This window comes from Sorex araneus, chromosome 5 (assembly GCF_027595985.1).
Source record: "Sorex araneus isolate mSorAra2 chromosome 5, mSorAra2.pri, whole genome shotgun sequence".
Taxonomy (NCBI): Eukaryota; Metazoa; Chordata; class Mammalia; order Eulipotyphla; family Soricidae; genus Sorex; species Sorex araneus.
Genome location: NC_073306.1, coordinates 110,037,914 through 110,063,327, shown reverse-complemented (window position 1 = coordinate 110,063,327; position 25,414 = coordinate 110,037,914). Strand labels below are relative to the sequence as shown.

Genomic DNA, 25,414 nt, shown 5'->3' with positions numbered 1-25,414 from the left:
CAGTGGCGAAGGACCCTGTTAAAGTTCGTATTTTTCTTTGGCATCCGCCATTAAGAATCCTGGGTGCCTGGTCCTAGCATGTGGCTGGGGGCTGTAAGTGAAAATTTACCTTCTATTTTAGTTTTTTTTTGGGGGGGGTCGGGCACACCTGTGGTTCCCCAGAGGTTACTCCAGGCTCTACCTTCAGAAATTGTTTCCATCAGTGATTCTGGTTTCAAGTGGGATGCCAAGGATTGATTGGTTTCACTAAGGGAAGCACTGTATTCTCTTTAATGTTTCTCCAATCTACTTTGATGTTTTTTCCTGATAAAGAATTTCTTTATTGAAATAAAAATTGAGAAGTATCTCTCAATTCTTCATAAGCTCCCTGACCCTGACAAGGTGACCCTGGCTGTTGGGGTAAATTTTGCTTGTGATGGGTTTACTTTTAAAGTAAGGTGTTATTTTTTATTTTATAATGTAGTTTACTGTATTTGATTACATAATATTCAAACACCAATCCCAGGTCATTGGGTTTTTTTGAGGAGGAGATTCTTATATAGGGATATATAGGGATCACTTCTGCTTTGTTGGAAAAAAAATTATTTTGAAAGGGACGGAGTGGCAGTAAAGCGGGGAAGACATTTACCTTGCACAAGGCCAACCCAGGTTCAATCCGTGGAATTCCAAACAGTCCCCCAAACCACAACGGGAGTCATCCCTGAGTGCCAAGTTCTAATAAGCCCTGAGTACTGCCTGTTGTGACCCAAACATCAAAACACACTCACACGGAGACATACACACTCATGATAATTTTGTGAGCAGAACGAGGATAAAGTTTTGTTCATGCTGAGTCCCTGTGGCTGCCCCCACGCAGAGCCACTTTGGGGGCTGTGGTTGCTGTGGGCAGCCCTGAAGCTCAGGCGTGCTTAATCAAAGGGGCTCCTTGCCTAGGAGGCAGCCCCTGGCTGGGCCCAAAAGGACCTTCCTTGGGATCCAGGGAGGAGTCCTGGATCTCAGGGCTGCAATATCCTCCTCTGTCCACGGAGCCCGTCACCCGTCTCCTGTCTCCTGGCTGCCCAAAAATCTGCCTACTTTACATCCTCAGGAGAGGAAGGAGCATCTGGCAGTGTCTCTCTGAGTTGGGGCTTGACTTGGTACCCCAGGTGCCTCCCACCACGACATCTCCAGGGTCAAGCAGGAACTTTCCAGATTAGGGCTAGAAGTTTGTCTTCTCTCTGCTCACCACTCTGATTTTCTCTCTGCTCACCACTCTGATTTCTCCTCCAGGTCTCTGTTTTGGAGGCTAATGCTGTTTCTTGGGAATAACAGGTAGGATAAGACCATGGTGAGGTATGGTCCAGGAGGTAGTTTGCATGTAATATTAGTGCATTTTATTCTTTTCACTGTCACTGTCATCCTGTTGCCCATCGATTTGGTCGAGCGGGCACCAGTAACATCTCCATTGTGAGACTTGTTACTGTTTTTTGCATATAGATTATGCCACGGATAGCTTGCCAGGCTCTGCTGTGCAGGTGAGATACTCTTGGTAGCTTGCCAGTCTCTCTGAGACGGTTGGAGGAATCGAACTCAGGTTGGTCGTGTGCAAGGCAAACACCCTACTCGCTGCATTATCACTCTAGCTCTTATTCTTTTCATGAAAATATAAAGACTTTTGGCATATGCCATCTGTTCAGTCCCTCACTCTCCATTTTTCCTGGACCTGGTAACCCCTAGATATACTGATCACCTGACTGAAGGCATGAAACAAGAAAAAATTACATTCCTGCCAGAAACTAGGTGGTCAGGAGTCCTTGGAGCCTGGCCCTTTAAGGCCGCGAGCGAAGATGCAGTGACGTCACAGAACCGGGCCACTTTGCTTCCCGGAAGTTCCAGTCCGGCCATTGTTGCCTGCTGAGGTGTAGAGAAGGCGCTGGCGTTGGGACGCTGGGGGTCAGGGGGCGTCCCAAGGGCCTTTTGTGTCACCAGCAGAGTGTTGCCGAGTGGGCAGTGGTTTGCCCAGTGACGGGGACGGTGGCTGTGGCCCCTCACCCGGCACCGCGCCCCCCCTTTATTCACTGACTTCTGGGAGCAGCGGGAGTTTTCCTGAGGAGACTCTCTAGAGAGACTTGGAGGGGGGCGTCAGTCTCGGGAGGGCGCTGGCCCGGTCCCCGCCACCATACAGGGTCCCCCAGCACGGTCGGAGCGATCACCTTGAAATCTCCAAAGAAACCCGGGTGTGAGAAGCAGCGTGGGGCTGGGGAGGAACATGAGCTCTGGTGAGTGAGGTTGCTCAGAAAGTTCCAGAACAACCAAAATAACGGAACAAACAAGAGAGTCATTTCTTTTTAAATTATTGTTCAGTGTGTTTCGGGCCACTCGCATGGTGCTGGGGGCGACTCCTGGCTTTGCTCAGCGATCCCTGCTGGGGTCAGGGTACACCAAGGGGTGTTGGGACACGAGTCCGGACGCGAGGCCCGCGCCCTCCCTGCTGACCTGTCGCTCAGGCCCCCATCCAAAGAGATAGTGTCAGAGCCAGAAGGAGCCTCAGCTTCCCCGGGGCATGTATGGTCGCATTAGGCATGTGTTAGCCCCTCACAGGCTGGGGGCAGGGGTCATGTGGGGAGTGTCCCTAGGACAGCCTGTTGCTGGCCGCCTTTCATTCCTGAGACTGAATCCAGAGTCATTAAGGGTCACAGACACCCTTTTCAAAGGTATCTGTGGAGGCGTTTTTTTTTTTCTTTTCCTTTAAAAAAGTATTTGTTCAGGGCTAACTCCTGGCTCTGCACTCAGGGATCTGTCCTGGGGGTACTCAGGGGATCCTAGGGGCTGCTGGCTGCAGTCACAGTAGCATACAAGGCAAATGTCCTCTCAGTGTACTAGCCTCCTGCCCTGTGGAGGTAGGGGTTACCATTCCTCACTTTTGGGGGCTCAATAGTATCTGGTGGAGCTTTTTCACTTTCACATTTTCCCCACTCACTGGTAGGTTTTGGGGTCCCACAGGAAGCTGTAAGAGGATGCTGAGACTGGTGGCAGAGGGGGCGCTGCATCAGGGCTGCGTAGGACCTCAGGGGTCATGCAACCTAGTGTGAAATCTTAGCAGGAGTAACATGCACACTTAACTGGGTGCCCTGAGCTCTCCCATAGTGCAGTATATGGTCACCGTTGGTTCCCTCGCCTTTATCGATTTATTTCAGTTAATTCATTTTTAGTAATTATTTTTAGTGTGGGACACACCTGGCTATACGTGGTTACTCCTGATAGTGCTCAGGGAAACATGCCAGTAGTCAAATCTGTTTTTTCTGTTTGCAAGAAAAGCACTTCTCCTGCTGTACTATGTCTACAACCCCTTTGCACAGAAAAAAATTTTATTTATTATTTTTTTTAATTGTAGATTTTGGTTCACAGCACTCAGTGATCAGTGCTTAGTCTAGGATCTGAGCTCAACATTGTTCCTGGCACTGCTCGGGGACCGTATCTGCTGTGGAGAATTGAATGTGGTTTCTCAGCTAGAAAGAAAAACAACCTATCAGCTGTACTGTCTCTGCTAACCCTATGTAATTTTTTATAAAGATTTTTGGCTTCATCTGTCAAGTGTCTCAGCACAGCCCTCCCCACTGTCCATCTCTCCCAGACCAGGTGTGTTAGGCAATGGTACAGCTAGTAGGGCACCTGGCTTGTGTGTAACTTGCCTCATCATTTCGTACGGTTCGATGAACACTGCTGGGTTTGGCACAAAACTCCTCCAGAGAAAAGTCACACTCCAGAATTTGTCATGACAATGAGCATTCTTTGAACATCTTTTTTGGGCTTTGTGAATATATCTCCTGCTTGTTTTTTTCCTTGATTTTATTTTTTTTGGATCAGACCTGGCTCTGCACTCAGGAATTACTCCTGTTGGTGCTTGGGAACCATATGGGGGGATGCTGGTAATTGAACCCGGGTAGTCCACATGCAAGGCAAAAACCCTACCTGCTGTACTATCGATCCAGCCCCCTGCCTGTTCTCCTCTGGTTTTTCTTTTTGCTACTGACTTGGAGATGGACAGGGACTCTGCCCCTCTGTCCAGGTGTCTCTGAAGTTCCAGTCCAGCTCCTTCAAGCACGTGCTCTGCCCTTTGAGCTCCTCTTCCTGGTTCTACCTCACTACTAGGGCAGCACATGAGGTGGGGTTTTGGGCCACACTTGCCAGTGCTTGAGGGCTGCTCCCTGCTCTCTGCTCATAGTACCAGTGGACAGTGGGTACCAGAGCAGCCCCCTCTCCCTCCCCTTGCCAGGCTTCCAGTTGGCCAGCAACAGCTCCAGGCTGGTGTGCTCTCCCCTGCCCTCTGTTGATACATTTGTTGTAAGTTCTTGGATGTGAACATTCTGGAATATTTCAATGGTTAAACCCAGAACTATGGGTTCCCAAGCAGCGAGAAGGACAGACACTAACTTGATAATGCAAAAGCAGTAGGAGTTGTATTCCAGTGTACTGGGGTCAACTATCTCACCCACAGAGTGCTTTCTTAACAGCGAACCTGACTTCAGGCAGCAAGCAGTTTATATAGGGTTTGATTATATAAGCAGTACATGTCTTACTATTTCAGAAAAAAACTTAGCTAGTTATCCAACAAAGGTATTTTGACAAGTGTATAGCATAATAGTGGTCAGACAATAGGCAAACATAAGTTTCCAGTAATAGTTCTGTTTACATAACCTACTCATTCTTTTAGGGTTATCAAAAGAAATTTCTGGGCATTTTGACTAGGGGCATAGTGATTGTTTGAGCCCACTTGCTGGGCCTAGGAGCTTTCCCAGGTGGGTTCAGATTGGCTACTTTCATTGCTGGGTATCCAAGACTGATTTTGCTGATTTCTGCCACATTAACAGGGGTCAGTTTTGCCCTTCCACAACAAAACGCTGTTAGGAAGAAAAGGAGTTCGAGGCTCTGAGAAAAATTAAAGACTTTCACCATTAAGATTTATTTTGGGGTAAATGTAATCTTTCCCCTACATTTTCTTACGCAAAAATATCTATCAAGGGAGTAAAATCACATAGTCCATTAAAGCCTGGCCTGTTAGCTCTGAGTCCTGTCAGGTGTGGCCCGCAAAGAAAGACAAAGTAAAGAACTGACTCTTAAGAATATAAGGCTGGATTCCAAACCTTTGCTGTTGGAAGACAATTTCTTCTTTGCTTTTATTTATGTGTGTAAGGAGGGATGGGATTTGGGATTGCTGCCAGACCCAGAAGTGCTCCGGGATCACTCATTGGGGATTCAGGGTGTGAAGTTAAGTCTGCCACATGCATGGCAAGTGCCATACCCACTGGTTTTCTTTCTGGCGCCTGAAATCTTTGAAACTGCAGTCTGTGCTGCATACTGGCATCATGCTGGGAGCCCCAGGTACCAGCAGCCCTGCCATGGCCTCTAACAGCTGGACCTCATCTCTGTGCACCCCCACCCCCATCGTGCCAGTCTGTGTTCCTCCCACAAGGCTCATAGAATTTACATAGAATTTGAATTCCTGGGGTCAGAGATAGGCCAGGCGTGCAGTCCCTAGCCTTGCAAGCAGCCTGCCATGGGGCAATCTCTGGCACAATGCAGGGTCCCACAAGCACTATCATGAATAATCTCAAAGTTCTGCCACTTGTGGCCCTAAAACTCAAAACTTTGTCCTATAAAACTGGCTGTGGATTGGGGTGTTGACAGAATACAATTTTTTTCCATTTGCTTTTTCTGTTTGATGCTTATGGTATTCAGTGGGGTTCCGAGAACTGAACCCAGGTCAGCTGTATGTAAGGCCAACACCCTAGCAGTCTGTAGCTCCAGCCCATAAATTCATTCTTTGTTGGTTGGAGGCTCTGCTGGGCAATGCTAAGCAATTACTCCTGGCTCTGTGCTCATTGATCCCCTCATGCACAGCTTGGGAACCTCTGGGTGATGGGGAATAAACCTGGGTTGGCTGCGTGCCAGCAAGCACCCTGTGCTCTGTGCTATCTTTTTGGCCATCATAAAAATGCTTTTACTCTGGGTAAATTTTAAAAAGTTGTGAAATTAGATCTTCTTTTTCCTCATTAGAACGCAACTTACTCTTTCATTTGCGTGGTTTTGTTTGGGGGCCAATCAGCAGTGCTACAGGCTCACTCCTGAATGTGAGCTCAGGAATCACTGTTGCTGAGCTTGGGGAGACCCTATGAGGTGGCGGGAAATCAAACCAGAGTCAGCCATGTGCATGACAAATTCCCTCCCTGATATGTTGTCACTCTGCTCCCAGACCTAATTTTCATCTGTAGTACAAGATTTCTGTTTAGATATTATAGTATTTTCAGTTAGAGTGAACCCAAGGCACCTGAGGGATGGGACAGCAGCTCAGCTGCTCCTGTCTTCACCATGGGTAGCCCAGATGCCAACCCATTTCTGCATCCCCTGGATACGTAGGAGCATCTGACAGCGTCTCACCTGGGTGGGTCTGTGAGCATGTCCCGAAGGGTGATGCCAGTCAGGACAGTTCTGGCACCAGGCAGGGACTTCTGGTTAGGGCCCTGTGGTGGTTCCCTCTCTGATGCTCACAGATCTGATTTGTCATCCAAGTCTTTGGGCAGAGCTTCATGCTGATCCTCAGGAATTAGTCGTTGGAGACAGTGGTAACATGTCACCCTGCTGACCATCCCCAGGTAGTAGGAGAGTGACAAGATGACAGAACGCAATGACAGGCTTCCAGGGCCATCGGTCTCTTGAGTTGATTCTGGAAGGAGTCCTGGGATGTGTCTCCTGGTCGGAGTGCCCCATGCTCTGGTGTTTGATGACATCTTTGTCCCTGTTTGTTTTGTTGAATTTGTATTTGGGGGCTGGAGCGATAGCACAGCAGTTGGGCATTCACCATTCACACGGCCGACACGAGTTCGATTCTTCCACCCCTCTTGGAGAGCCCGGCAAGCTACCGAGAGTATCGAGCCTGCATGGCAGAGTCTGGCAAGCTACCCGTGCATATTGGATATGCCAAAAACAAACAATAAGTCTCTCAATGAGAGATGTTACTAGTGACTGGTGCCCGCTCGAACAAATTGATGATCAACGGGATGACAGTTACAGTGACAGTGACGGTGTTTGGAGGCCATACCCAGGGATGCTCAAGGAGTACTTGCAGCTCAGTGCTCAAGCATCCCCCATGCCAGGTCTTGGGAATCTTTTGATGTACCGGAAAAATAGGCTGATTTGTTCAGGTTTGTTTTCTGAGGTAAGGTGAGGTTAGGTGCGGTAAGTTGATTGGAGGGTCACACCCTATGATTTTCAAGGGTAAATTCTGGCTTAATAATCAACATTGGACCTGCAGTGCTTGGGGGACAAGATGGGAAAGTGGGGATTACCCGCTCTACCCACTCTCCCTGAGCCTGCTGTCCTGTTTCTCCAGCCTGCTGCTCTGTTTCTTTTCTTATTTTTTGTCCCACAGGGGAGGTGCTCACAAGTTCTTCATGGCTCTGTGCTACCGATTCTCCCTGACCAGTGGTAGGGGCTTCTAGATGTGCTGACTCCATATGCACCCTAGAAACTACAGTGACTCGGGTCCCAGTACCTGTGTTTCCCCTATTTTGTCCTTCCCACTCTGGAGAGCCTCTGCCTGCGCAGTCACACAGTCTCACGTTCTCTTGCTGCTGTTGCGCAGTTCTGGGCATGTGCTGGTTCCAGGGAGCTGGAGGAAAGGGTCTCTCCAGCCTGCAGAGGGCTTCGGGACCAAGATGCTTCCCTGCTTTGAGAGGGATTGAGGGCGGCCCTGAACCCTTAGTTCAGAATCCTATGGCACACATGTCCTTGTACAGCTTTGAGTCACTCACTGGACATTGAGTGTCCTGTTCTCTCCCTAGTGATCAGGGGCTGTGGCATGCATGGTGTGTGTGCTTAGTGTTTTTGGTTTCAACCCAGCATCACATTTGGAGTCCTGCTTGGTCTGTGCTCAGATGTTCCTGTCTAAAGAGCTTACTGGAACAGTGGTGCTGGGACTGAGCCTGGGGTTTTAATGTGCAACTCTTGCTTGAAACCTTATAGTATAGCACCCTCACATTTTACCCAATCCAGCTACCTTAGCGTGATCTCTGGGCCCATCCACCGGAGTTGCACAAGTAATATCGTTTCTCCTGAGACTGTTGGCCCTGATTCCCTCTATGGCCCTGGGGGTCCCATTCTCACTACCTAGAGTGGGTTTGAACAAGCCCTTACTAATGCCCACTTTTGTACCAGACACAGAATGTTCCTTGATGTGGCCGTAAGCTTCACCCCCAAAGAAGAACGTGCCTGCACGCTGCCTTCAGAGGAAGCTCTATGGGGACTTGATGCTGTAGACCTGCCAGCACCTGCAGGCTGTCGCTGGGAACCATGTGTGGCCGACTTTCCTGGAAGATCCACTGGGGCTCCTGTGAGTTCAGAAAGGACTGGGATTCTGATGGACAGGATGTTTGACAGCTGTACAGACCACTATTTCTTGTGGTCCTCTCTTTTCTTTCTATTTTTCTTATTGGTCCAAACCTGTAGGTACTCAGGGGTTACTCCTGGCTCTGTACTCAGGGACCCCTTTTGCTGGACGTTGTGGTCCAAATGGCATTCAGGTGGGGCTAGAGTGATAGCACAGTGGATAGGGCTTTTGCCTTGCATGCAGCCAACCAGGGTTTGATTCCCAGCGTCCTATATGGTCCCAGAAGCACCGCAAGGATTAATTCCTGGTTGTAGAGTCAGGAACAACCCCTGAGCATCGCTGAGTGTGACCCAACAAGCAAAAAACATAAATCAAATGGGATTTAGGGGATTGACTCGAGTTGGACACATGCAAGGCAAGCACCCTATGTCCCATACTGTCCCTCAAGTTCCTCTAAGTAACTCCCTCCTATTCCTGAATTAGTATAGTTCTTGTGCTACCCTTCACTTGAGTGTATTCATTTTAGTTTTTCCTTTTGGTTTTGATTCAGCGCTCACATCCACATTTCTCCTAGCTCTGTGATGAAGGATCACTTCTGGCAGTGCTCAGGCATCCATGGGAGTCCTGTGGATTAACCCGGTCTGCATCTTACGAGGCTGGTGCCTTGCCCACTATACCACTGCACCAGGCTTGCAACTTCATTTATTATTTTGTTGTTTTTTTTTTCTATTTGGTTTGGGGGCTACACCTGGCAATATGCAGATTACTCCTGAGTATATGTTGGGGAATTTCTTTCTGCAGTGCTCCAGAGCCATACGGATGCCAAGGATGAAATCCATGTTTGTATATCAAGTATATACCTGCCCCATTGTACTATCATTCCAGTGAAATGTTCATTTTCTTTCCTATTTTTCTTTTTTGGCATTTTAGGTCATACCTGGCTATGCTCAGTATTGTTCCTGGCTCTGTACTTAGGAATTACACCTGGCGTTGATCAAGGGACCATATGGAATACCTGTGTTTGAACCTGTGTCAGCTACATGCAAGGCAAACACCCTACCTGCTGTACTATTGCTCTGGGTCCAAGAAGTTTTTTGCTTTTGATCTCACCCCAACAGATACCACGCTACTTCACTGCGCAGGTTCACTTCTAATGATTCTTGGGAGTCTTCAGCATGACTCAGTAGTTCTTTGAGTATTGTGTCTCTGATAGGCGCCAATCTGGGCATATAGAAAATGGAGATTTTTATATTCCCATTTTTTTGCTTTTTGGGTCACACCTGGCGATGCACACGGGTCACTCCTGGCTCTGAACTCAGGAATTACCTGTAGAGGTGCTCAGGGGACCATGTGCAATGCAGGGAATCGAACCTGGGTCAGCTGTGTGCAAGGCAAAAGCCCTACCCACTGTACTATCACTCTAGCCCTGTTCATTCCTTTTTTGTATTTTCTAGGGTTTTGTCATGGACACAAGGTGTTCACCTGTAGCCTTTTTCTTGTAACTAAACTGAGCATTCATTTCTGTGGGGTCAGGGCATTCTGGGATGAAACCTTTTCCAGTTTCTCAGACCTTTTGAATCACAGGGAAACTTATCCTTTAAAAAACATTATATATATGAGAATGCTCTATCCTCAGCCTTACTGTGCATTTGAAAACTCATTCTGGAGGGAAGTCTTATATATGTCAGGAGTGTGGGAAGGCCTTCATTCACACCTCCAGCCTTCGTCAGGATAGGACATTTCATACTGGAGTGAAACTTTTTGTATCTTAGGAATGTGGGAAGGTGTTTGGTCTTTCCTCAAGTCTTTCTAGTCATAGTAAAACACATACTGGAGAGAAACCTTATGTTTGTACACAATGTGGAAATGTCTTCTATCGATCTAGGGATCTTACTAAACAGTGGAGAGAAACTTGATCAGTGTCTGCTATGTGGAAAGGCTTTCACTCTAACCTTAGGCCTTTCTGTGCTTAAGAGGATTTGTACTGGAGAGAGCCCTTATCTATGTGAGGAGTGTGGGACAGCCTTCCTTCATTGTTTAGTCTTCTCTAGGCAGAAGAAAATGCATACTGGAGAGAAACCATTTGTTTTTAAGGAATGTCAGAAGGCCTTTTCTCAGTCTCTAAAGATTGCTAAGCTCTGGGAAATTCATTGTGGGGAGAATCCGCAGGCCGTCAGACAGGTGGGAAACCTTCAGTATGTCCTCATAATTTACTCAGCATATTCAGTGTGGATAGAAACCTCATCAATGTCAATCATGTGGGAAGGCCTTCACTCTGCAATCTCAGGCTTTACTCTGCCTCTGAGAACTTATAATGGAGAGAAGCTTTATATATGTAAGGAAATTGAAAAGGCAATTTTTCAGTCTTCATCCCTTACTAGACATGAAAATGCATACCAGTGTGAAATCTTATGAATGTTAAGAATGGGGGAAGGCCTTTTTGTTCCACTCAGGCCTTAGGAGACAATGTTAATTTCATACTGGATGACTGATGCCCTAATCCCAAGTAATAACAGGCCCCTTCAGTAATACATGGTTTGTTTGAATAAGGAGGTGGGGTGACCCATTGTGGAGATAAGGAGGATATAATCCGAGTATTGTGGGACACACTTCCCATGACGTCAGCACATAAGGGAAAGGTACTTGCTTGTTATCACTCGGGTGCAGCAATGTCAGTGTCCCAGCATTTGGACTTGATGAGTCTGTTAGCTTGTAATTAATGGGCCCTAGTGATAGAAGCCCGGAAAATGGTGATTAAATTAGAATTAAATAAACAGGCACCAAATCCTCCCCTCACTTCATGCTGTCAAGGCTCACCTCTGTCTCATTCTTTGCTCAGACTCTGGCTTGGTTCACAGGCCCTGGTTTGGTTTGTGGGGATTAATGACAGAGATTAACCATGATGCAAACCCTTTGAAATTAGAAAAATGGCAAATCTCCATTCTTCAGGCCCTCTAGTAGTATGCTCTTGGGAGATTCACTGAGCTGTGCTCAGGACATCATCCTGCCTCTGAGGTCAGCAATCCACGTTTGGGGTGGACTCAGGGAAACTTATGTGTCCCTGGGGTTGGTATCACATCAGCTGTGTGCAGGGAAGTACCTTACCTGCTGCAGCATCTCTGCACTGTCTATATTCAGGTTTCTTTAGATTTAGAAAAACATTAAGGAAAAAAATTCATAAAGTATTAAGTAAGCCGAATGGCCTTGACAAGTTTCTTTAACAGGGTGGATAGAGACACTTTGCATGGACTTTACTGTGCATAGAAAGACATTTGTCGGTTTTTGATATGATCCAGAGGCCCCTGAATCAGATGTTTTACAAATGGTGGGAACATGAGAGATTCACCAACATCCACCCCCATCTCAGTAGGAAATTCCACGTAACTATGATTACTAGTAATAAAGGGTAAACCTGGCTTCCAATGACCTCAATTCAGCAGTAGTGAGGGGAGAAAAAGAAAGGTCAGACTTTTGCTTGGAAGCAGTAAAGTTCCAGCAATCTAATATTCACCAGAATGGAAAACACCATTGGTATCTGTCCAAAATGCCAAACAAGGACACAAAATTACAAGTATGGTGTACTGACTATTAGCTTCACGTATGCGTCCATTCTGGGGTTGGTCCACGTGCCCCGTTTTATACTTCGTGTCTGTAGTAACTGATTTGCATTTCTCTTTCCACTATATATAATCTATAATCTATTACTATCGAGCTATGTTCTTTGCTTCAAAACAGAAAAGCCATTAAAGCTGTACTCTTGATATTTGAGAGTTAATTGAATCTGAAATATATATACTCCCGGGCATAATTACTTGGTCATAATTAATTTGCTCAGTCTTCAGTTGCTGTAGTTTTTAACAGCCCAGAAAGCTGAATCCACAGAGAATCTCTGGATGGACCTGTGGCAAGCAGCAAAGCTCCCCTGTCTTCAATATGCAATAGTCTAGAAATCATGAAGCACTATATTGTTACAAGCCATCATGACCTAAAAGACCCGACCCCATAGGGTAGGGGAAGCTAAACTGTTCCAAGGACTCCATGTGGAATTTATGGTAAAAGCCCATCCAGCTTTTAACCTTAGCTCCTGGACCCCAGAGAAGCAAGATTTTGAGAATATGTTTCTTTCTGTGTGTATCCAGATAACTGCAAATATTAATAAGAAGTAAACTTAATTATTTCATATGTACTAGCAGGTTAAGAGCAAAGCAAGAAAGATGCTTGTAGCCCCTGAGCGAACTTCTCAGTATAGTCTCAGACAGAACGTCTCCTAGACTTAATTCCCCAAAAAGAAATGCCTCTGTTGAAATGGTTGACCTGTAAATGGTGACTCACAACAGATGCAGTCCTGTACCTCAACACTCTCACATGTTCTATAAGTATGCTCTTCAGTTCTGAATTAAAGGGCCACTGTGCCGTGGTCCATTGTTCATCAATTGTTGTGGTTGCCGTCTCTTTGTGCCTCTGGTGAGACGGAACATTGAATGCGTCCTACCATGGGACCTACCGTCAGATGGAGGCGGGGATGGCTGTGTTCCTTTCTGACGCTCAGTTTTCTTCACATCTGGCAACCCGGGGTAGGCACCGCAGAATTCAGAATACTTGAGTACTTTTTGTCGTTGTTTTGTTTCATTAGCACAGTGGGTAGGGCTTTTGCCTTGCACATGGCCGACCCTGGTTCGATTCCTCTGCCCCTTCACAGAGTCTGGCATGCTACCCAGATATTCTCAGCTGCACAGCAGAGCGTGGCAAGCCCCTGTTTGCCAAAAAAGTAATAACGAGTCTCACAATGGAGACATTACTGGTGCCCACTCAAACAAATAGATGAGCAATGGGATGACCCTGCAGTGTTCGTGGCTTATTCCTGCCTCTGAGCTCAGGGATCACTTCTGGCAGGGGTCAGGGGCCCATATATGTGCTCGGGTACTGAACCTGGGTCAGCCAAGTGCAAGGTGAATGCCTTACCCGTTGTGGTAACCACTCTGGTCCCTAAGATACAATATTCATGACTTAAAAGTAGACTCACTCTAGAATCTCCAGTTGTCAGACACACATAACGTGGTTTAGAGTAAATTCCCTGGATGTTTATATAATTTTGTGATACAGCACACCATGGTGTGGTTTTCAGAAATATTCCTGCATGGCAGGAGCGAGTGCTAGATGAGGCCCATGCAGATGTGCTGACTTGGGATTCCAGTGAATCATGAGCAGGACAGGCCCAGGGCCAGCAGTTCAGAGCTGGGACTGCCTGGGGCTAACCTGAACCCCGAAGTGACCTTGGTCCCTGGAAAAAGTGCCCAGGCCCATGTCCCTGTCCACTCTGCAAGAGGGCAGCTGAAGGTTTACCCAAACCCACTTCTCTGTCCCCTGGAAAGGCCCTGTGAGTGCCCCCAGGGCAGAGCCCCAGTTGGGCTGTGGTCACTGGGGCCTGCAGGGGCCACATCTTCGTGGAAGCTCCTGTCCTTAGAGTTAGTCCCTGGCCTGAGGGACCTTCCTGTGGGGCCTGGGTAGAGTCCTGGGGCTCGGGCAGGGCTATGGTTTCCTCCCCTGTAGGCTGAGCTGAGGCTCCTGTCCCAGTACACTGTCGAGTCACAACCCACCTCTCTGTCCCCTGGACAGGCAGGAGTATCTGTCCGTGTCTCCCCGAGGATGGGTCTGTGAGCCGGTGTTGAGTCTCCGTCTGGTCACTACATTTCTGGCTCCAGTGCAGGGACTTCTGGTCAGGTGGGGGTGGGGCTGGCTGTGCTCCTCTATGGTGCTCACAGCTCAGTACTTTCCTCGGAGCCTCCTGATCCACAGGAAAAACAAAGGCAGGAGATGGTGACGCACCCTCTGCTACACCGTCCTCAGGCAGGAGAGTGACAAGATGACACAGTGCAGTGACAGGTCACACTGGGACGACAGTCTTGGGTAGTTTCAGGAAGGAGAGATGGGATGTGGCTCCTAGCCTGATGACCGGCTCTCTGTTTGAGGCCACTTTTTTGTTGTTTATTTTGTTGATTTGAATGAGCCACATTAGTGGTGCTCAAGGATCACTCCTGTCAGGACAGGGACTGTGTGGGGTACCAGGGGTCCAACACTGATTACACTAATTTGGGTTGTTTTGTTTTGGTAGTTTCTGAAGGGGAGGGGCCTTCCCTGTAGTTCTCAGAGGTTATTTCTGGCTCGGTATGCAGGATTCCATCTGGCAGTGTTAGAGGGACCATAGGGGACGGCGGTATCACCAGTCCTACCCGCTGTCCTTAGACCCACTGTCATGTTAACCCAAATCCTGACGCTTTGGTTTCTTTCATGTTTATTTTTTTGCCACAGTGGAGGTGCTCAGGGCTTCCTCTTGGCTCTCTGCTCCAGATTCATGCCTGAGAGGCATCTGGGGACCCCAGTGTGAGGCGTATGTATGTACGCTGATGGCTACAAATGTCTCAGGCCCCAGGACTGGCGTTTGCCCTGTTTTGTCCTTCCAGCTCTGAGAGACTCGTCTGCTCAGTCACACAGTTTCACATTTACACGCTGCTGTGTGTGCAGTTCTGGGTATGCGTCTGTCCCAGGGAGTTGGTGCAAAGGGCCTCAGGGTCGAGTCACTTTTACCTATTTTGAGATGAATTTGGGGCAACCCATATATTTGTAAGGACTGTGGGAACACATTCAGTCTTCCTTATTACATAATGTAATATTCATACTGGAAAGAAAACTTACATATATGAGCAATGAGGGAAGGCCTACATTATGCACTCATGCCTTAGAATCACAGGAAAATTCATCTTGGAGACAGACTGTACATTTGTAAGGACTGTGATAAGGCCTTCACTCAGACTTGGCGTCTTATTAAGCAAATAAAATAAAATCATACCGGAAAGAAACCATATAATTGACTTGTGGTAAGGCCTTCACTCTGCCCTCTAGCCTTACTATGCATTTAAAAAGTCATAGTGGAGAGAAATCTTACATATGTAAGGAATGTGCAAGCCTTCACTCAACCTGTAACCCTTACTAGCCACGTATACCGGAGAGAAATCTTGTGTTTGTATGTGTCCGAAGACCTTTGCATACTTGCACACTCCATGAGTTGATACCTTCAGAACAGCACCCCCAGCGTTTTGTTTGGACCAGGAGTGTTAGGGGGCTGCAAAAGTGCAGCCAAGAAACAAATAATCCAGGTAGCGTGTGACAAACTTCCAGTGACATCATTGCTATAAGGGAAAGGTACTTGCTGATTCTCACCTGGGAATCAGCAATAGCAGTGTCCCGGCGTTTGGATTTCATGTACGTTGACTTGTAAATAATGGGACTTGGTGATGGAAGTCCGGATTAAGGTGATTAAATAAAACTGCATTGTACTGCAGTGCCGTCCTGTTGTTCATTGGTTTGCTCGAGCTGCACAAGTAACGCCTCCATTGTGAGACTTGTGCTTACTAATTTTGGCATATCAAATATGACATGGGTAACTTCTCAGGGTCTGCCATGGGGGTGGGATACTCGTTAGTTTGCCAGGCTCTTCGAGAGGAATGGAGGAATCGAACCCTGGTCAGTTGTGTGCAAGGCAAAAATGCCCTACCCACTGTGATATCGCTCCAAGAAGTAAATGTAAATAGGTAATATCTCTTAAATATAAATAGATATCACTGTCATCCCATTGTCCATAGATTTGCTTGAGCTGGCGCCAGTAACTTCTCCATTCGTTCTAGCCCTGAGATTTCAGCAGCCTTCCTTTATTCCGCATTCCCAATGAAAGAGATCCATCAATGTTTCCATTTTGGGAAATTGAATAAGCCACTTGGAGCTTGCCAGGCTCTGCCATGCGGGCACAATACTCTCAGTACTATCTTTCAGATATAACAATATTCACATAAATTTATTTTCTGCACCTATTTGATATTGCACATTTGTTTTCTCATCAATTTTAATCCGAAACTTTTTAACAACAGTTTTAGCTTTTTGTCTTTAGTAAATTAAATGCATACATGCATAATCACCCCTCACTCGGGACTGCTAAGATTCACCATTGTCTTAGTGTTTGCTCTGGTTCTGTCTTGGCTCAGAGACCCTGTTTTGAAGGGGTTTATGGAAGATATCAACCACAGTGTTGCCGAGACTCATAAATCAAAAATGAGCCAAACCTTCATTGTTTAGACCTTCCTGCTTTATGCCTGAGGGACTGTGGTCAGGCCTGCACCTGGCTCTCAGCTCACGGCTCAGTCCCTGGGAGAGTTCGCGCACGTCATGGATACTGGGGTTGGAATGCAGGTTGCCCATATTTACAAGCACCTTACCCGCTTTATCTTCTCTCTGCATACATAGCATTCAAGATATTATTTCAGACTTTCATACGGATTATGGATGTATATTTCCAAAAGCTATCATCTTAGGAGAATGGCCCTGGCAATGTTCTTTAATAGGGTAGATGGATTGGAGGCCGGAGCGATGGCACAGCGGGTATGGCATTTGCCTTCCACGCAGCCAACCCAGGTTCGATTCCCAGCATCGTATAAGTTCCCTTGTAGCCTAGAATCCAGTGATGGGGCTTTCTCGAAAGACTGTGTTCTTCCAGCCTTTTCCCCTTTCCAGTGTCTGTCCAGCTCTCTGGGCTGCTGCTAGGCCAGTTCCTCTCTGCATCTCCAGGGCTGGCTTTGGAGTCACTGATATCACCCCATCTTGATAATTCGCCAGTGTCAGGTGTCTTGTACCTACCTGCCTGTTTTACCTTCAATCAACACACCCGCATTTTTATGAGGGACTGTGATAGCATTGGTTCAATGTTTAACTGACCAGTACAGGATCAGGGGTCTTCTTCCCCCTCAGCTCCCCACTCTGTGGCCCACCGCCCCATCAGCTGTCTCTCCACTCCTTTATTTAGTCTGTTCCCTTTGCACCACCAGTTCAGCTGGGTTCTCTAAATATGAGCCATGGCCCTTTAAGGCCCCTGGCAGACACGGAAGTGACATCACAGAGGGCCCTTCCGGAATCCTTTCTATTCTAGCTGTGGTTGCCTGGCTCTGTCTGCCGTTAGTGTCCTGGGTAGTGTAGGAATTGAAGCCCGGCGTGAAGGCCAATTTTGTGGCAGGACCGGAGCGGCCTTCTGGGAGTGCTCGAGCCTCCCCATCTTTGCACTGTAAAAGGCAAGGCCCCACCAGATTGGGGGGCGAGGTCGCGCTTGTTTTTCACTGGTTCCGATATCAGGGGGTTTCTGAGATGTGGCGAAGGCTTTCAGGGATCCAGAGGCTTTGGGCGGTGCAGTGGGGGCTGTGCCGGGGTTCAGGGATCGCGAGTGTGACCGAGTGATCACAGGGGCTCCCCTTGGCCAGGATCACCTCCAGTTCTGGAATGGTCTGAGGCGGGTGGGTGCGGGGCTACAGGGCCTGCAGTGGGCGGGGCTTAGCCCTTCCGAACCTGCCAGCACTGGATTGTGCTCGGCCCTGTCAGGAGCCCTTTTCCCTGGCATCACGAGTAGAACCTTCAGACTCACTTCCACGGGCAGGGCCGTCTGCAGCAGGAGACCCAGTTATCCTCTCTCCTTTATTGACTGCCGTGTTGTAGCGGGGCCACCCGTGTCTTAGTCCCTGCACGTGCTTGGGTTTGCAAGTGAAAGTTTTTCCTTATTGTTTTGGTTGGGCTTGTGTACCATATCAGGAGATGCTCAGGGTTTACATTCGGCTCTGCACTCGGGAATTCTGCTGATGGTACTCGGGGACTCCAAGGGATGCTGGGATTGATCTGGGTTGGCTGCATGCAAGGCAGATTCCCTACCCACTTTACTGTCTCTCCTCCCTACTTTTGTGTTATTTTCCACTAGGTCAAGAATTTCTGCTTTCTAAGGTTTAGTTTCAAAGAACCCCATACGGGTAATCCCTACTCTGTCTATCCGGTAGTTGGAGACCCCACAGATTCCCTGCTTACCTGATCCAAGACGAGAAACGGGGAAAAAATCAACTTTCCTGACCGGAAAGTACCCGGTCAGGAATAGTTGGAGTCTGGCCCTTTAAAACTCCGGCCGGAAGTGTGGGTGACGTCACAGAGTCCCTGCCTCAGGGTGGTGGAATTTCCGGTCGGCCTCCATTTTCAGAGCTTGGGGAGCGGGGTCTGAGGGGAAGGGGGTACCTGAGGCGGAGAGGGGTTCCTGGTGCGGTCGCTTAGTGCCCTAGCCGGCGGCCCTACCCAGGTGGCCCCCGCGTCCTGCTGAGGTACGTCCCGTTCGTTCCTGCCCTTCAGGGAGACGAGGGGGTTTCTGAGGGAACTTCCCTCAGGGCTGCGGGTGTGTGCGAGTCCCGGGGAGGCCAGGGCGCACCAGGCGGGGCGCGGGGTGACTCCAGGCTCAGCGCTCGGGATCCTCCGGGGTCAGGGGACCCCATGGATTGTCAGAAAAGGCCCCGCCCTCCCCGCTGCCCTGTCGCTCAGGCCCCAACCACAGAGAAAGAGAGACAAGAGGGAGCCTCAGTTTCCCCAGTTTCCCCGCAGGTCAGTGGGGCATGCGCGGCCGCCTCCCCATTGGTTCCTGCAGGGACACTCGGAGCTGCCGGGGGTCACAGGCTGCACTCAGTTCCCGGCATCCCATATGGTCCCCTGAGCACCACCAGGAGTAATTACTGAGTGAAGAGCCAGGAATAACCCCTGTGCATCGCCAGGTGTGACCCAAAAAGCAAAAAAAAAAAAAAAAAAAAAAAAAAAAGCCGAGCAATAGGAGAGCAGACAGGGCTCTTACCTTTCATGCGTCTGAGGGGTTTGTTCCCCAGTACTCATAGTGTTCCTTGAGCACTGCCTGGTATCTTCCAAACTTCTGTTTGGCTGTTGTGGGCTTCTCTCCTACCTCATCTTTTAGTTTCCCTCTATTTGCTACGAACTTGGAGTTGATCAGGGACACTACCTCTCTGTCCACATGTCTCTGGATATAGGGGAGCCGTCCCATGTTACCCCAAGTAAAGCAGGTGCTCAGCCCTTGAGCTCCTTTCCCTGCACTGCTTGGGGAACAGATGGGGTGGGGTTTGTCAGCACACCTGGCAGTGCTTGAGGGCTGTGCCCTGCTCTGCTCACAGGACCAGTGACATTGGGTAACGGTGAAGGTCCCCAAGCTTCCATGTGGCCAGCATGTACTCCAGCCTGGTGTGCTCCTCTCCTGCCCCTCTGTTCATACCTTCATTGTAAGTTTTTAGATGTGAACACACTGAAAAACTTCCAACAAGAGGCTGTCAGCTGGAAACGAAGGGGTTGGAGTCTCTGAATAAAATTATAGACTTTAATCATTTAGATTTCTTTTGGGCAAATGTATGTTCCATCTACTTTTCTTACAGAGCATCACATAACTAAATGAGTAAAATGACATAATCTGTGAAAACTTGACCTGTAAGTTCTGATCATCCCAGGGTGTAGCGCAAAATAAAACAAACCAAAGAATTGAGCCTTGAGATTTATTGCTGCATTTTACATATCGCTGTTCGCAGACGACTTTATGCCTTTGTCAGAGGGGAGGGGAGTGGTGATCTCAAATCCAGCAGTACTCAGGGATTCAGGGTGTAAAGTTGAGTTGGACGGATGCAAACCTCGGAAATCACAGCCTGTTTTCAGCTCAGGTTCACACCAGGAGCTGCAAGGTCACACCAGGACCTGCCATGAACTGTACCAGTTGGGCCTTGTCCTAGACTCCACCGGCCTGCCAATTTGTTCTTATCAGAGAGTTCACAGGATTCATACAGCATTTGAACTGGAGTACGAGATAGGCCAGGAGTGCAGGCCCTGTCCTTGGAAGCAGACTGCCACAGCATAATAGTTTGATTTTTCAGTTGGTCATTTCTGCGATGTTAATGGGTTACTTCTTGCTCTGCTCATTGATCACATCCTGCAAGATGAGGGGACTCCATAACCCACCACCCCACCCTGTCTCTGTGGCAGGGAATTCCGTTTTGTTTTGTGAGGTGATGGGAGGGTCACCCAGTATTTCTCCGGGATTCAGCATATGAAGTTAAGTCAGCCACATGCATGACAAGTGCCCTGCCCACTGTTTTTTCTTTCTGACACCTGAAAACCTTTGAAAGTGCTTTGAAACTGCAGTCTGTGCTGCATACTGGCATCATACTGGGAGCCCCAGCACCAGTAGACCTGCCATGGCCTCTAACTGCTGGACCTCATCTCTGTGCACCCCCACTCCCATCATGCCAGACTATGTTCCTCTCATGCGCCCAGGCCCATGCCCCATCCACTCTGCAAGAGGGCAGCTGAAGGTTTATCCAAACCCCCTTTTCTGTTCCCTGGAGAGTCCCTGTGGGTGCTCCCATGGCAGAGCCTTTAATGGGGCTGTGACCACTGGGGCCTGCAGCGGCCGCATCTGCGCAGAAGCTCCTGTCCTCAGAGTCCCTGGTTTTAGGGACCTTCCTGTGAGCCTGGGTGGAGTCCCGGGGCTTGACAGGGCTGTGGTTTCCTCCCCTGTAGGCTTAGCCGAGCGCTCCTGTCCCAGTACGCTGCCGAGTCACAACCCACTTCTCTGTCCCCTGGACAGGCAGGAGCATCTGTCCGTGTTTCCCCGAGGATGGGTCTGTGAGCCGGTGTTAAGTCTCCGTCTGGTCACTACATTTCTGCTCCAGTGCAGGGACTTCTGGTCAGGTGGGGGTGGGGCTGGCTGTGCTCCTCTATGGTGCTCACAGCTCAGTCCTTTCCTTGGAGCCTCCTCTGATCCACAGGAAAAACAAAGGCAGGAGATGGTGACACACCCTCTGCCACACCATTCGCAGGCAGGAGAGTGACAAGAGGACGCTGTGCAGTGACGGGTCACAGTGGGCCACGAGTCTCGGGTAGTTTCAGGAAGGAGAGATGGGATGTGACTCCTGGCCTGAGGACCGGCTCTCTGTTTGAGGCCACTTTTTTGTTGTTTATTTTGTTGATTTGAATGGGCCACAGTAGTGGTGCTCAAGGATCACTCTTGTCAGGATAGGGGACTATATGGGGTGCAAGGGGCCCAACGCTGATTACACTCATTTGGGTGTTTTTATTTTGGAAGTGGCTGAAGGGGAGGGGCCATACCCCATGGTTCTCAGAGGTTATTTCTGACTCAGTACGCAGGTTTCCATCTTGCAGTGTTAGAGGGGCCATATGGGAGGGCGGTATCACCAGCCCTACCCACTGTCCATGGACCCGCTGTCATGTTACTCCATCCTGCTGCTCTGGTTTCTTTCATGTTTATTTTTTTGCCACAGTGGAGTTGCTCAGGGCTTCCTCTTGGCTCTCTACTCCAGATTCACCCCTTAGGAGCATCTGGTGACCCTAGGTATGTGGGGTATGTATGTACCCTGATGGCTACAAATGTCTCAGGCCTCGGGACTGGCATTTGCCCTATATTGTCCTTCCAGCTCAGAGACTCACCTGCTCTGTCACACAGTCTCACGTTCACACGCTGCTGTGTGTGCAGTTCTGGGCATATGCCTGTCCCAGGGAGTTGGTGCAAAGGACCTCAGGGTCGAGTCATTTTTACCTACTTTGAGATGAATTAAGGATGGCTCTCATATTTATAAGGACTGTGGGAACACATTCACTCACTCCTTATTACACATAGCATATTCGTACTGGAAAGAAAACTTACATATGTGAGCAATGTGGGAAGGCATACATTATGCCCTCAAGCCTTAGAGTCACAGGAAAATTGATCTTGGAGACAGACCCTACATATGTAAGGACTGTAGGAAGGCCTTCACTCAAACTTGGCATCTTATTAAGCACAGAAAAAAATCATACCGAAAAGAAATCACATAATCAACTTCTGGGAAGGCCTTTAGTCTGCCCTCTAGCCTTACTATGCATTTGAAACATTATAGTGGAGAGAAATCTTATATATGTAAGGAATGTGCAAGGCCTTCACTCAATCTGTAACCCCTACTAGACATATGAAAACGTATAACGGAGAGAAATCTTGTGTTTGTAAATGTTGGAAGACCCATGTATAACTCTCAGGGCTTTTAGACATCATAAAATGCATAATGCATGAGTCGATCCCTTCAGAACAGCCTCCTCTATGGAAGAGAAGTTTTGTTTGGACCAGGAGTGTTAGCGGGCAGGATGAGTGCAGCCAAGAAGCGAATAATCCAGGTAGCGTGTGACAAGCTTCCAGTAACATCATTAATATATGGGAAAGGTACTTGCTGATTATGACCTGGGCGTCGTAGTGACCAGCATTTGATTTTGCGTGTATGTTAACTTGTAAATAATGGGTCTTTGCGATGGAAGTCAGGATTAAGGTGACTAAATAAAACTGCACTGTACTGTATTGTCGTCCCATTGTTCATTGTTTTGCTCGAGCAGCACAAGGAACGTCTCCATTGTGAGACTTGTGGTTACTGTTTTTCACATATCAAATAAGCCACAGGTAGCTTGCCAGACTCTGCCATTCGGGTGGCATACTCTCGGTAGCTTGCCGGTCTCCGAGAGGGACGGAGGAATCAAACCTCACGTGCAAGGGAAACGTCCTACCCGCTGTGCTATTGCTCCAAGAAATAAACATAAATAGATAATACCTCTTGAAGCAACAAAAAGATTCAAAAATTCTTAGAGAGTCTTAAAAATCCTGTAATCAGATATAACAATCTCTGTATCACTGTCATTCCATTGTTCATGGATTTGCTTGGGCGGGCGCAAGTAACGTCTCCATTAGTCTTGGCCTGAGATTTTAGCAGCTAGCTTTACCTGTCATCCCCAACAGTGCTGCATTGGAGGTTCTTTCAGGGTCAGGGGATAGAGACCCATCAATGTTACTGTTCTGGCATATTAAATACTCCATGAGGAGTTTGCCAGGCTCTGCCGTGTGGGCAGGATACTCTCAGCACTATCTGTCAGATATAACAATATTCACATAAATTTGTTTCTACACATATTTGATATTGCAAGCTTGTTTTCTCATCAATTTTAATCCGAGACATTTTAAAAAGTTTGTGCTTTTTGTCTTTTGTAAATTAAATACATACATGTATAAATGCCCCTCACTCAGGACTGCCAAGTTTCACCATTCTCTTTTTTTTGTTGTTGCTTTTTTTTTTTTTTTTGCTTTTTGGGTCACACCCAGCAATGCACAGGGGTCACTCCTGGCTCATGCACTCAGGAATCATCCCTGGCGGTGCTCAGGGGACCATATGGGATGCTGGGATTTGAACCCGGGTCGGCCGCGTGCAAGGCAAATGCCCTACCCGCTGTGCTATCACTCCAGCCCCATCACCATTCTCTTAATCTTTGCCCTGATTCTGTCTTGGCTCAGAGGCTCCCTTTTGAAGGGATATATGGTAGACATCTATCACAATGTTGCCGAGATCATAAATCAAAAATGAGCCAAACCTTTATTGTTCAGGCCTTCCTGTTTTATGCCTGAGGGACTGTGGTCAGGCCTACACCTGGCTCTCCGCTCAGGGCTTCGTCCCTGGGAGAGATCAACGACATCACAGATGCTGGGGTTGGAGTACAGGTTGCCCAAATTTACAAGCACCTTACCCGCTTTATCATCTCTGCATACATAGCGTTCAAGATATTATTTTAGACTTTGATATGGATTAAGGCTATATATTTCCAAAAGCTATCATCTTAGGAGAATGGCCCTGGCAATGTTCTTTAATAGGGTAGATGGGTTGGGGGCTGGAGCGATAGCACAGCGGGTATGGCATTTGCCTTTCATGCAGCCAACCTGGGTTTGATTCCCAGCATCCCATATGGTCCCTGAGCACTGCCAATGTGGCTTTCACAAGGGGCTGGGGTTTGCCAAAGAAAATTTACATTTTACCCTATTTTTGGTTTGCTGTTAATATTTTTTCCAAAGGCGTTCCACCCAGAGATGCTCAGGTTTGACTCCTCTCTCTGGACTCAGGAATTATTCCCTCGGTGCTCAAAGGGTTGTATCGGATGCGGAAGATTGGTTCGGGCCAGCAAGGCAAGCATCCTACCTGATTATCTGTTTTACCCCAAAATTGGTGTTTCGTTTAGGTCAGGAATTTCTATTCTCACACGTCAAGAAGCAAAGCCTCCGTCACTTCAAATCTCCCTGATCTGGTGACTCCCGGAGACTGCCCACTGGGTGAGTACATGGGTCATTTTGTTTCTCTGGGTTGTGTGTTTGGAGCAGATAGGGTTTTGTGGAGCTTTACTTAGGATCACTTGTAGTGTGCTTGGGAAGATTCTACTCAGCAATGCCAGGAGCCGTAGTACAGAGATTAGGACACTCACCTCGCACCTGCCAAGCAAAAGCTGCGCCCTGCACCTCAGGATTCCTCATACCTGCTGAGACTGATCCCTGAGTGCAGAGCTAGAAATCACTCCTGAGCACTGCCGATTCTGGCCAAAACACACACACACACACACACACACACACACACACACACACACACACACAAATATGTGAGAGCAAAGACAGAGAAGAATGAGGATTCAAGAGAAACCATAGGCTTCTACAGCATAGAAAAAGCCATTAAACAGGGTTTTAAGGACATGCTCTATCACTGTTTAAATGTTTCATGTGACAATTTGTCTTTGCATGTGAACTTTTATTTTTTTCCCACTCCTTTGTTAATTTCCATTTAGTTGTCGCTGTACTTCTGGGCCACACCCTACAGTGCTCAGGCCTTACTCCTGACTCTAAACTCAGGGATCACTGCTGCCAGTTGCTCATAAGGTTTGCGCGGTTATTGGCCTTGGGTAAGCTATTAATACATGCTGTACTATCATTCTGTCCCCCAGAATAGAAGATTTCTAGTTAAATAATAGAAATAGTTCATATCATTGTCCTTCGTAAACAGCCAGATATGGGATACTTATACTCAACAGCCAACCTTGGTTTGGTTCCTCTGTCGCTCTCGGAGAGCCCGTCAAGCTACCGAGAGTATCCGCCTGCATGGCAGAGCCTGTCAGGCTGACTGTGGTGTATTTGATATGCCAAAAACCAGTAACAAATCTCACAATGGAGACAATACTGGTGCTCGCTTGAGAAAATAAATGAAAAACCAAATGACAGTGCTACAATTCACCCATTCAGGGGTTACTCCTGGCTTTGCACTCAGGAATTATTCCTGGCGGTGCTTCTGGGACCATCTAGGATGCCGG

General features: G+C 48.0%; 1 long non-coding RNA gene across 10 annotated transcripts in view; it reads left to right on the top strand.

Annotated features, from left to right (window-relative positions):
• Nucleotides 1–1,887: 1,887 nt before the first annotated feature.
• LOC129404825 (uncharacterized) overlaps nt 1,888–25,414 on the top strand; it is a 44,768-nt gene continuing 21,241 nt past the window's right edge. For 4 of the 10 annotated variants that reach the window (XR_008630158.1, XR_008630159.1, XR_008630152.1 and 1 more), the window contains exons 1-3: nt 1,890–2,258; nt 8,194–8,368; nt 24,302–24,392. This is a non-coding gene — a long non-coding RNA (uncharacterized LOC129404825). Of the gene's footprint in view, nt 2,259–8,193; nt 8,369–18,416; nt 18,541–24,301; nt 24,393–25,414 lie in introns of those variants that run through there. The other 6 variants (XR_008630156.1, XR_008630151.1, XR_008630154.1 and 3 more) reach the window with 6 other exon arrangements.